Genomic DNA, 13,210 nt, shown 5'->3' with positions numbered 1-13,210 from the left:
TGAGAATTTCAGAATGCATACAATGTATTTTGATCACATCCATCACCTTCTCTTCCCTCTAACTTCTCCAAGATCCACCCTCACCTCTCTCCCAATTTCATATGCTTTTTGAAAACTAACTCACTTAAAGTACAATTTGTGCTGTCCATATAAAGCATGAATAATCTATTAGGGACTATACTCCTAAAGAAAACTGACTCTCCTTTTCCCAGCAGCTATCATTCTCAATAGCTCTTCAACTAGAAGTGGAAGCTTATGAACCCCTGCTTCCCCTCCATGCTGGAATGCTGACTAGCTAAAGAAAATTACTTAAGCAAGTTTGAAAACTAGAATTAACAAAAGAAATAAAAAGGACTGGAGAGGAAATAGATGACAGTAGAGTATGACATTTTATTTTTTTAAATGTTTAAGAAGTCAATTTTCCATTTATCAGTAAAAGGCCAATTTTACAAGCAAGTCTTCTAAGACAGCAGCCTCACAAATGCTAGATAAATTGCTTTCTACACAAAAAGATATAATTATAAAACAAAACCAAAATTCTACAGCTAGTGTTATTATTGATGAGAGATGGGAACAAGTTAAGTGTTCCCTTTTCACTACGATTCTTTGGAGAAGAAAAATGTCAGAATACTAATATTACTTATTTCAATACTCACTACAAAACTATAGTACTCAAGAAAGTGTGTTAACATAGTGTATCATGGCTGGGGATGAGGCTCAGCAGTAGAGCACTTGTCCAGCATACTTTAGGTAATGATATCTACCCTCAGCACTGCAAAAAAAGGTAGTATAATTAATGGAAAAATGGTTAAGACACACAGATTCATGGAGCACAGCAGTTCAGGAACAGATGCACAGATGCAAAGGCAATTTAATAAATAAACGATAGACTTTTCAACAAATGGTGCAATAAAATATCACATATGTGAGAAAATGAACTTCAACACATATTTCACTTTCATGACTTACTGGAATACAAATTGGTAGAACCACTTTAGAGGACAGTTGGTCCACTTCTGTCAGAGAGAAAGATCAGCAATTCCATTTCCATGTATTTATCCAAAAGGAACTGAAAACTTATACTCACACAAAGACCTATAAGCTAATATTTGCCACACCTGTTGTCCTCTAGCTTACACACATGTAATTCAAAACTAGAGGTATAGTTCAGTATGTATCTTATACAAGGAAAGCCCCAGACAAACTCAATACCCAGCACAACAAGAAAAAGCCAGAAGTATACCAAGAAGCATTTCTAGGGGAAAAAATTTACCAGAGTCACCATATGCACCATTTTTGTTTGTCTGGTTTTTTTTAAGGACACATGTTTGTTTATCTTAAGGCAAGGTCTCATATAGTCCAAGCTGTTCTTGAACTTGTTATGTAGACCAGGTTGGCCTTGATTTCTTGATCCTCATGCCTATTATGTTCCATTCCCTTAAGAGCTAGATATATATTTTGGTACAAGAATAGATGTGATCAAGTCAAGTTGGGAAGAAAACCATGAGAGTTCCCATTACTATATATCAGGTCTCTTTTTAAAAACACATTTAATTTTTTAAATAGGAAAATAAACAACACATCTTGAAATTCAAAAGGTACACATTAGAGCTTATGCAATGAAAAGTCTCATTTTCAACCACTAGTCCAGGCCACCAAACTGTCAGTACATGAATAAGCCCTTCAGAAATTCTGTGTCTATGTAAGCAAATAAATATGCATTTTCTTGCCCTCAACTCATTATCTATTTTACATGAATGGCAACACCTCCTCTACTGTTTTTTGGTTTTTCTAATTCTATACACTATAGATTACACAATATATAGTGTAATACTCTTGTAAAACTAAGCCCTGACTGATACTCAATATATCACCAATCTTCTGCTACTATAGGCAATATTCCAAGTAACTTCTAAGTATTTGTTGAATAAATTCTTGGGTAAAGTGCTAAGTCAAACGTTATGTTTATAAAGATGGACAGCTCTTTTCAAGTTACTGAGTTAAATATCAGGAATTCTAAAATTTTGTCTTAGGAGGAAATAAAATCTAAGATTATATCATTGCACAATTTTCAGGAGAAATATATAACCTCTACAATACACAAAATGAGCATTTTACTCAGTTCCCCATGTTTCTAAAGACAATTATATTTTTATATAATGAATTTCATCCTGCAAGTTGTTGAAAAAGAAATCTATGTTATGTAAAGAATGTTACCTTTGAGATCGTCTTCCAGAACAAAGGTCAAAGCCTGATGCTTCACACTGGTGGATCTTGACCACTCCACAGTATGATACTGGATTCTTCACTGCAACCACAGGGATACTTCAAAATTTGAATAAATAAAGCATAGTTACAAAGAATCCTTTGCCCTTATTATAATGCCCAAATAAGCATTTCTTCTTTTAAGTAAAAATTATTTTGAAAAGGGGGAGGAGTTAAAGGCAAAATTGCCAATGTTCCTCTCACTGCATGGTGGTAGATTCCCTGGTATTTTTTCATAACTACAAAACATAATACACAAGAATTTTGTGATAAAACTTGAATGGGTGTTGAGGAAACCCAGGAGTTCCTTTGATAATAGTTGTTTAAGATGAGAGAGCAGTTGACCCATTTGTGTGCATATCTCCTTCCAAAACCACACTGCCTCCCTCTAACTTTTCACTCATTACCAATTATGTATTATTGCTGTAAAGGTTCCCAATTTTTTCACAGTTCCTTATATCCACTTTTTGAATGGTCTCCCACAATGTCTCTGGACTTGGTCACGAAAGCACTCTTGTGATTTAGCAATGTAATAATAGCAAATGTGACAGGAGCAGACACTTGAAAAAAGTACTTGTGTACTGGCTGGTGCTTGCTCTTAACTTGCTTCTCTCTTTTGACACTGAGACTACTACACTAAGTCCAGACTAGCCACCTAGAAGAGACCACCACATGAAGTGATGAGCCATCCAAGCTTAGGGCCTCCTACCAAAGCCACTAGTCTACCAAACACTAGTTGTCTATGCAAGGCCACCCTAAATCATCAAGCCACTAACTAAGCACTTTCTCTTATTCCTAAAATCTAACTAGAACAGGCTACTTAAAAGTATGTGACCCATCACATACAGCAAGAGGAAGAAGTTTATGCTATACATAAAGTTTCAAATATAAAAACTTCCACCACCTGAATGAAAATATGAAAAATATTATAGAAAAAAATGTTTCAGTCTTCTAAAGTCTCACAAATGTGCTGTCTGCCATCACAGATGGCACACACACAAAATTAAAAAATGACAAATTTCCATTTAGTCACAGAAGTATCTTAATTATGATATATTTAAAACAAAGCCTTACACTCAACAGTTCCACTTGTAATGATAAATCCAGAATTCCAGAAATTACTTTTCCTCTTAATTCCAACTGTTTATCTATTTTGCAGACTTAATGAAAACTGAACAATTTCCCTTAATGAAGCCTAAAATGCAAGAGATATGAACCTAATTAAACCTTTTTCTGGGGCTAGAGAGATGGCTCAATGGTTAAGAGGACTGTCTGCTCTTCCAGAGGTCCTGAGTTCAATTCCCAGCAATCACATGATGACTCCAAACCATCTGTAATAAGATCTGGCGTCCTCCTCTGGTGTGCGTGTATACATGGAGGCAGAAAGTTGTATACATAATAAATAAATAAATACATACATACATACATACATACATACATACATAAAGAACCAAACCCTTTTCTACCAGCATTCTTAAGTGGCATCTTCTAGCATCATGGCATCTCTTAGCAATACTCACAGAAGATAGTAAAAGTCATCTGTCAACATTTTGGTGGAAGTTTATACAGAAACATCACCTCTGTTGGAATGAAAGGTGGAACACCGAGGAAATGACTTAAAGTTCTTTTAGGCACCACTGGATACTTTTCTGAAGTACACACACATGCCATTTAGGAAAAGTTTAATACCTTTAAGAAGCATCTGCCTATCTTTGAAATAAAGCACAAGCTCTTTAATGAAATTCCACAAAGCCTGTCAATTTTCTGCTTACCTTTTTTCCCAGATCAAACCAAACCTGTGTGACTCCTTTATTCCTCTTTCCCACTTCAACGCTGTCACAACAACTGCTATTTCCTCTGCCTGGCAATCTCTTCTCTCTACCTTATTTATTATTATTCATTCTCGAGGCTCCAAGGGCACTCCACTGGTTTAAGTCACAGAAAAATTAATTCTATCTTTTTCTCGCTGTGTGACCTTGTGCAAGTTGGCTGTGTTTCACCATTTTAAGATTCACATCTCTGAGAGATATGCTCTGCTTAGAGAGCTATCCAGTGCTCAACATAAAGAAAATTGTTACCAAATCTCTGTTGCTATTATTTTTATTATTCCATAAGGTAATCGCCATTGTCTTTGCTAGAACTAGTAGTCAGACATTATCTGTTGAAAAAAAATAGTCCCTTGGATCCTACCTTAATACCTAACACTTTAAACGTTATTTCCAACAAACAGCATTTTAGGGAGTAAGGGAAGATGAAATAAAAGGTTACAGAGCAAATATTACTTCAACTAAATTCTCACCACCATCCTCAAAGATATGATTTGGCACATGAAGAAACTGAAGCACAGAGAAGTAAACTAGCCAAGATCAAGTGGAAGAGCAGAATATGAGTCCAAGTTTGCGTGATTCCATTGCCTGTAGTGGATATATGACATCAAAGGATTCCCTAACTCATGGACTTTGTCATCTAAAAGCAGAAGGCCTTAAAGATGGATATGTACAGTTACATACTGTTAAGTGACTCTCAGATATCTATTATCTACTCTTCAGATCCTTAACCAGGCCTCTGTTCCCATCAGCAGAACATTCCTCCTCTAACTGCTGAAAAGATTCCTCAAATTCTTTCCACTGGACATTAAGCTCTTACTTAAGGGGATGAGTATATTTCTCCCTTTATAGCCCTAGCAAATAGAAAACACTATGTTTGCTGAATGAATTAAGTGGAAATTATATTAATGACCAAAGTTGAGAGTTTTCATAGTACTAAAATTTGACATAGGGAAACACACAACAAGAACAGTGAAAGGGAGAGGATATCTTAAATACTTTTACCATTGGTCATGACTTCTCTATCTAGTATCAGAGATTAAACTTGGTTTACAAACATATGATTGGTAGCTACAGTGAGACTTTACCTCTGGGGCCCTGCCCCACCACCAATGTTCTGCTATACCAATGGTTGCATCTGAGACACTCTTCACGACAGGATGGCCTTGACAAGTACCACTCTTTCAGTGGTTACCTCAAATGATTTGTAAAAAGAAACAGAAAGAGCAAATGAAAGCAAACGGCTGATAACTAGTGACCTTGGATAAAGGGAATACAGTGAGTTTTTGTACCAATCTTGCAACATTTTTAAAATTATAATATTTTATCAAAAATTAAGTTTTCAAAATCTAAAAAGGAATAATACCAGCAAGTTTCCCAGGAGATTTCAGCACAAAGGGTTCAGTGTATAGGTCAAGCTGATATCACATTTTCTTGTTAGCTAGTCCAAAAACAACATTCTAGCCAACCATAGTAGCCCATACTTTATAATCCCAGCACTCAGGAGGCTGAGGCAGGAGGATCATGAGTAGGAAAGCCAGTCTGGGCTACACAGTAAGCCCTGTCTCAAACTAACAAAAAAGCGACACTAGCTTAGGTTTGTGGGGATTTTTTTGCCTATCAGCAGGTATCAGAAGAAAATGACCTTTATGGGTAGTGGGGCATAGCCGTGGCTTATGAGTTGGAGTGGAAAAATTATTTGTAGCTTAAAGGGTACTTATGATATCATAGATGCCTTCTACTTGCCAAAGTCCTAGTATAACTAACTCCCCCTTGACAGATACTTTTTCTTCAGGGCATATCAGAACCCCCCAGTACCCACAAGGACATGCCCTCATGTTCAGAAAAACAGCATTTTGAGTTCTTACCTTTCCTTTCCCAAGTCTGGAATATTAGATCACGTAAGTTTTTTCCAAAGACTAAGCACAGAAGCACTTTTGATTGTAGGATCCTTGCTTCTGTTGTCTATGGATGGCCCTACAGAAAGGACAAAACAATAACCATGGGGGACTCACAAAACCACAAAATTTAAAGCAGTAGTTACTTGGTCTATAATGATCACCTGCTAGCATCTTCTTATTCATTCATCACTTCTAAACCACCCATCCTAGATTCTCCCCACCCTGAAAACCTTTATAAAGCAGAGAATGCTTTAGCTTTCGCATCCACAGTAACCAGAACAATATAAACGTATGAATGAGCCAAATGTCCCCACTTTATAAGGGTATCAGGGTAAGGGGTAGGTAGCTCAGTAGTAGAATGTTTGCTGAGTATGTGCAAGACTCTGGGTTCAATTTTCAACACCAAAAATTATGGTTAGGATAGTGCCAGATGGGTATCACCCAACATCCACCTCTCACCTAAAAAAGTGAGGCAAGCAAAGATCACAGTAAATTATCCCAATGAGAGATTTTCTTAATATAAGTCAGACTATCAATTCTATCTTCTTCAGTTCCTACTTTTTATAAGCTCCATGAAGAGGTAGGTACATTATGTCCCATGATAATATTCAACCTCATTTTAGCCTCTCTCTCTGCATTCCTATCAAAGCTTCTAAGAGCTCTCTATAATGTCACATCTACACAAACACCTGATGTCTTCTGATTTCCTCACCACCACCAAAATATGTGATTAGTTTCACTTAGACCTCAAAGTAAAAAAAGAAGACATGGCTTTGTATAGCTTAGAGGACAAACATTTGCTATGGTTGGTAGAACACAACAGAGGGGAAAGGCAAGCATTATTAAAGTAGATGGCCATACTAAATCGGTAAGTCTTTAACATTCTTGTACTTTAGCTTTCATTAACTCATATGTCTTGGGTGCAATAACTGCCCCAGAATCATCAGCTGTGATGGTCCTGGGAGTCTCCTCTATAAGCCAGAAAATGGTTCACAAGTGCCTTGAAAGCTATTTCCAAGTCATTCCTGGCTCCTTCACTTTGGACAAGAATCATATACCACACTGCTATGGTCTGATTCAGTAAAGAGAAAACTAAGTATGGATTCTGGAATTAGAACACTGTAACCTATATTATTCCAGGACTAACTGGCTAAAAAATGTGAGAAACTCTTTTAAGGTGACAGTATTGGAATAAGGGCTGGAATAAGAACTCTTCTCTAGTGAACAGAAGTGTACAGAGGACACAAGTGAAAGAAAGGTGGCAATGATGGTACCCAATGTTGGGAATTTAATATGAACTGTGCACTCCCCAACTTAATATGAACAGCATTCCTCCAACTTCTGTAATCCTTGAAGTGAGAATTTATCCTCTAATAATTCAAGTATTTAAACTCAGAGCTCACCTTAAATCGAAAAGAAAATGATAATTATGGAAGTAGGACACTCTTAATGTTAAACAGAAAAATATGCTTATACTTATCCAGAGTCATCATATTATGTGTAAGAACTACACTATTCAAAGGGTACAAAGGCCAGACTCTATGTTCCCACCATTACATACGTTATAGAAATACTAAACTAAAAAAACATAATGCTTTGTTTCAACTGGACTCTGTTCTTTTCCCCACCCCCATTCTCCAACCCCCAGGGCAGACAAAAAGTGGCTGCAGGCAAGGTATTTAAGAAGTACACTGTGAAAGTGGATTCTGGTTAGCATGAACTAGGCAACGATGTTGTGTAACCAGTTTTTACCTATTTTTTTTTCATTACTTTTCCGAGTTTAGAGAGTAGCAGCTATCTTTATCTGACTGAATGCAGGGAATGAGGTCTCTTTTCCCTCTAGGTCACTGGAATCACTGTCACTAAGGTTTTGATTTCTTATACCATCTGTGGAGGACAGAGGGTGGGGGTCTCATCCTCAACTTCAGAGATGACTGCATCTCACAAGGTGGGTGAGGGTCGACACACATCTCAGGACATATATTTCCTTGTACCTTAGGCCAATGGAGCAGCCAAACAAGTTTCTTGCCAAATCCCTACAAGCGACAAGTCCTAGGGCTGCACAGAGATAAACTGTTAAGCACGTCTTCACGTACTACCATTAAGTACACTCACTTGAGATGCCCACTCCACTTTCTTCCTGACAAATAATGAACGCAGGTTGCCCGAAGTAATTTAAAGCCAGACTCCACCAAAGCCAAGGCTCTGCTCCGAAACGCAGGAGGAAAAGATGGGAATATTAAACAAACAAACAAATAAATGTGGCCCCCTCAGAGGAGGTAATAAAAAACGAACTCGAGAGCTGGGAAAAAGTTAACAACTATACCATGCCCGGTGGCAGAAAAATCTCCCGGTAATTGGCGATTTTCCCACCCCCAGGACCGCAGGGCGCTAGGCTGCTACGAACACTCACAGGGTCCTAACAATGACGGGAGAAAGGAAAGTTCGCCATCCGCCAGCCGGCAGGGCGCCCGCGCTCCCGCTAGCTTGGCATTTGGGCTCTCGGGGTGCCTGGCTGCTCCCTGCACTGCCGGTCTTCCCCGCTCAGACACTCGGTGTCTTCCCGCTCCGCAAGGCTCAAACAGCCAGGGTGCGCCCTCTCGCTGCTAGGACTGGCCAGCCGCAGGCGGCAGAAAGAGCATGCCCTCTAGCCCCGAGGTCTGGCCCCCACGAGTCCCGATAGCACAGAACAGGCACGGGAAGGGGCGCCGGGAGGGGACTCTAAAGGGAACGGCCGCCACAGTTATGGCGCTCAATGCCTTCCGAGGTGGCCCGGAGGCTGCAGGCGAGCTCGCGTGTCCGTGTCCGCCCCCCGCCCACCCCCCAGCTCGGGCCACCAGGCACAACGCGCCACCAGCAGAGGGGCGACTGGGCACTTTACCTCAGCCCATACACGCTCTCCACTCCACGGCTCTCGGGGGACACCGGAGGCAACCGCTTCGTGGAACTGGAGCTCCCCCGAGCGCAGCGAGGCCGGGACCCCTAGCTCCACGCCGCCCTCGTCCCACTCCTCGAGGCCACCACTCCCGCCGCCAAAGCCGCACTACGCCCACAACCTCGCTGCCGCTGCAGCGGCGACCCTCGGGAGCGCCTACCTTCGGCGCCGCTTCGGGCTCCGCTCCTTTCCTGCCGCACTCAGGGGCCCCTCAACGTGCCGGGCGAGTCCGGCTAGGGTGGTAACCGCCCCCTAGCCGCCCGCTTTCTTCTCTTCCCTCCCTCGCACCTGCCCCCTAATCTCCTCCTCACCCCGCCCTCCCGCCCGGGCCTCCCGAGCCGCCACGGGGGCCGCCCCCTAGCGCTGTGCTCCCGCCCTCCGCCCTGGCCGCCGGGCCCGTCAGGCCTCAGCCCTGGGCAGGCTGCTGGGCGGCGGCGGCCGAGGAGGCGCGGAGCACTATTGTATTCCTGACACTGTGCGCTCCCACGCTCCGCCTCTTCCCTTTCCTTCCTCACCACCGCCACTCCCCCCCCCCCCCCAACCGCCGGCTGCGCTCGCCCTACCCGACCGACTCCCCGCCGTCTGCTCGCCGCGCGCTCTTCTGGCGGGCTGGGCGCCGTCGCCAACGCCACCGGCTTCGAGGCTCCGCCCACTTTGGGCTCCCGCACGCGCGGCGCGGTGCTTCAGGTGGGTTCTCCTCCCCTCCTGCTGCGCGCGCTGCTGCCCTGAGGCGTCCCAGCCCCGCTAGGCGCTAGAAAGGGCGAGGTGCACTGGCTCTATCACCGTCCAGACTTAGCTTTTCAAGTCCCCGCTTCAATTCGAAAGTTCTGCGTATATAAACTCGGTGACCACCATTGATTTCTGTCATTTCTGCTTGAAATATGGAAAAATAATAAAGGCAAGGAGACAATTGACAACACATTTATCCAGTTACAAGCAAACATGTTTTATGAAGGTGTGGGCTGCTTTTTTTTTTTTTTTTTTTTACTTCTGATGTCTATATAGTTAGCCTACAGCTCCCAGTTATTCAAACCTTCATACAGGTGTTGCTGTGGAGGTATTTTGATAATATAATTAAAGGCCGGTTGACTTAAAAGTAGGGATTATTTTCTCATATAGTGTAGGTGGCCTGTCAGAATTCTTTAGAAAAATCCTTTAAACCAGGGCTGAGGTTTTCCTGAGACAAAGAGGATTGGACGGAGAGTTTTAAAAGTTCACCCAGGGACGCCTGCTTTAGTCTGTGCCCCTGGGTTCCAGCTTCCTGATCTTATCTTCCTGGTTGCCTGCCCTACAGCTTTTGATTTATTAACCAGTACTACAATTAAAGAAGACAATAGCTTCTAATGAATAAGTGGGAAATGACATATATTATTAATATATAAAATAAGTGTATATAATTTACTAATGATTCTGACCCTTTGAATTCTGATAAATACAGAAGTTTGCAAGCAACTTACTATTTACCTTTCTAGAATTGAAAATACATCATGATTATGATAAACTCATAGTCATTTTCACTTATATTTCTAAGATAAACAATGTAATGTTTGTATTTTGTCTATTTTTCATACTGTAGATTTAATTCTTCATTATATGCAAATGTCTGGTAAAATATTCATAATCCTTCACATTTACTGTTATACTTGATTTATTTTAAAATAAAATTCCACAGGGAGATGTAAACATATTAGAAGGGTCTCATGAAACCCTGTAAGTACCTCTCAGAATTTTCTCCCAATAGTAGTCTAACATAACTATATCAAAAGCAAGATAGGGACACTAGTCCAATCCATAGAGCTCATTCGGATAGCATCAATTTAGCAAGCATCCATTTCTGAATCTGAAAATTTAAGTTCTCCACAATTTTACCACCTATGTGGATTCTTGTGACCAAGACAACCATCTCAAAGCAAAGAGTCCCCCTGGTATCCCTTATCATCAGTCACCTCCTTTTCTTAACATAATTCCTGGCAACTCCTAATATGTTCACCACGCCATCCTTTAATTTTGTTATTTCAAACATATTATATAAATAGAATCATACATTTTGAAATCTGTGGGGTTTTTTCCCTCAGCACAATTTCTTTAACATTCATCACTGTTTTTATTGTTGAGTGATAATCTACAGTGTGGCTATACCACAGTTCATGCATTCAAGGACATTTGGACTGTTTCCAACTTTGCCCGTTAAGAATACAACTGCTAGGGGGAGGGAAATGGGAAACGGGGAGCAGTTGGAAATTCTAAGTAAAAAAGAATAAAAAAAAATGTTAAAAAAAAAAAAGAATACAACTGCTGGGCCATGGGGATGGCTCAGTAGGTAAAAGCATAGCCACCAAGCCTGATGACCTTTTTTTTTTATCCCTGGGATCCAAAAGTTGGAAAGAAAGAACCCTGAGTCTTGAAAATTGTCCTCTGATCTTCACACATAGGACACACACACAAATAGGTGTAATAATTTTTTTTAAAAAAAGAATAACAGTGCCGTAAACAGTCTTATAGAGATTTTTGTGAGAACAGTTTCATTTTCTTACATCAAGTAACTATAAGTGCAGCTGGGTGGTGGTGGCTCATGCCTTTAATCTCAGCACTGGGGAAGCAGAGGCAGGTGGCTCTCTATGAGTTCGAGGCCAGCCTGGTCTACAGAATGACTTCCAGGACAGGCTCCAAAGCTACACAGAGAAACCCTGTCTAGAAAAACAAATACAAACAAATAATAACAATAATAACTGTGAGTGCAGTTGATGGTCAGATGCTAAGTGTGTCCTGTGTTGTAAGAAATGGCCACATTTCCAGACCAGTTGGCTCAGCTTGTTTTCCTAATTGCCGTACAGAAGAGATCAGTTTCTTCTTTACTCTTCCTTAGTATTTGTTTGAAATAGTCACTATTTCTGTTTTCCTTCCTATGCTGATAGCTCGTTTTAAATTGGCTTTCCCTAGTGGCCAACAATGTTGAACTCCCTTGCATGTCTTTAGTTGCCATCTCTTTGGTGATGTGTCTGCTTATGCCTTTTGGATATTTTCTAATTTGATTATTACTTACTAGTAAATTTGGAGAGTTATTTATATATTCTAAATATAAGCCCTCTGTCAGATATGTATATGATCAGAAAATAATTTTTCCATTCTGCAGCTGATCTTTTCATTTGTTTAACATGAGATTTTGCAAACTCTTTTCGGAGGGCTTCAGCTTATCAAGTTTTGCCTTTACATATAGTGCTTTTGGTGTCATACCTAAAAAATCTTCACCTTGTCCCATTTGCCTTCTCTCATGTTTCCTCTAAGAAGCATTATAGTTTTATGTTTTAAGTCAGTAGTTCACTTTGAGTTAATTTTTTGTTAAAAACTTGGACCCAAGATAGAGATTCTTAATTTTGCCATAAACAGTTGATGACTCAAATAAAATGACTGTCTTTGCTTCATTAAATTGCTTTTGTATCTCTGTCAAAATCAATTGGGCCATCTGTATGGGGCCATTTCTTGGCTCTATTAATCTACGTGTCTCTCCTGGGAATACTAGTCTTAATTTTGATAGAATAAGTGGATAGAGCAATCCCTCCCACTTTATTCTTTTTCAAAATTATTCTGGCTATCCAAGTTATTTTGTCTTTGTTGTTTTTTGTTTGTTTGTTTGTTTGTTTGTGGGTTTTAAGACATGTAGCGCTGACTGTCCTGGAACTCATTTTGTAGACCAGCTGGCCTCAAACTCAATAGAAATCTGCCTGCCTCTGCCTCTCAAGTGCTGGGATTAAAAGTGTGCGGCACCACACTTGGCTGCTAGTGACTTTTCCTATAAATTCTGTAATGAACTTACTTTGCATTTATAAAAACCTTGATGGAATTGTAAGAGGAATGGTATCAAACCTATATATCTTTTTGGGAAGAACTGACATCTTCCCAACATTCTCTTCTAATCCTTTAGCATGATGATTTCCATCTCTCCATTTAGTTATACTCCTCATTGGCATTTTGGAATTTTCAGCATGTAGAGCCTATGGACATTTTGTTAATTGTTCACTGTCAGTATAACATAGAAATGCAATTGATGTTTGTGTGTTGATCTTAATATCCTGTGATATTAAGATCTATGAGTCTTTTGGCAGGTACTTTTGAAATTTCTCTATAAAAAATTATGTTATTGGACTTGTAAAATGGCTCAGTGAGTAAGGCACTTGCTAACAATAAATGTAATTGTAAAAAAAAGAAAGAAACTTGTGTTGTTTGGAAATGGAAATTGTTTTATCTCCTTTCCAATCATATGATTTTTATTCCTTTTCCTGCCT

At 40.2% G+C, this 13,210-nt stretch overlaps 1 protein-coding gene across 3 annotated transcripts in view; it reads right to left on the bottom strand.

Annotated features, from left to right (window-relative positions):
• Jade3 (jade family PHD finger 3) overlaps nucleotides 1–9,554 on the bottom strand; it is a 144,777-nt gene extending 135,223 nt beyond the window's left edge. For 2 of the 3 annotated variants that reach the window (XM_057759900.1, XM_057759902.1), the window contains exons 1-4: nucleotides 9,491–9,554; nucleotides 8,108–8,197; nucleotides 5,960–6,068; nucleotides 2,218–2,325 (exon numbers count right to left, since the gene is read on the bottom strand). The gene's annotated coding sequence lies outside the window, so the exon portion shown is untranslated. Of the gene's footprint in view, nucleotides 1–2,217; nucleotides 2,326–5,959; nucleotides 6,069–8,107; nucleotides 8,198–9,087; nucleotides 9,202–9,490 lie in introns of those variants that run through there. The other variant, XM_057759901.1, reaches the window with a different exon arrangement.
• Between the last annotated feature and the right edge of the window lie 3,656 nt (nucleotides 9,555–13,210).

This window comes from Chionomys nivalis, chromosome X (genome assembly GCF_950005125.1).
Source record: "Chionomys nivalis chromosome X, mChiNiv1.1, whole genome shotgun sequence".
Classification (NCBI taxonomy): Eukaryota; Metazoa; Chordata; class Mammalia; order Rodentia; family Cricetidae; genus Chionomys; species Chionomys nivalis.
The sequence above is the reverse complement of the archived record's forward strand: the minus strand, read 5'-3'. Positions and strand labels throughout refer to the sequence as shown.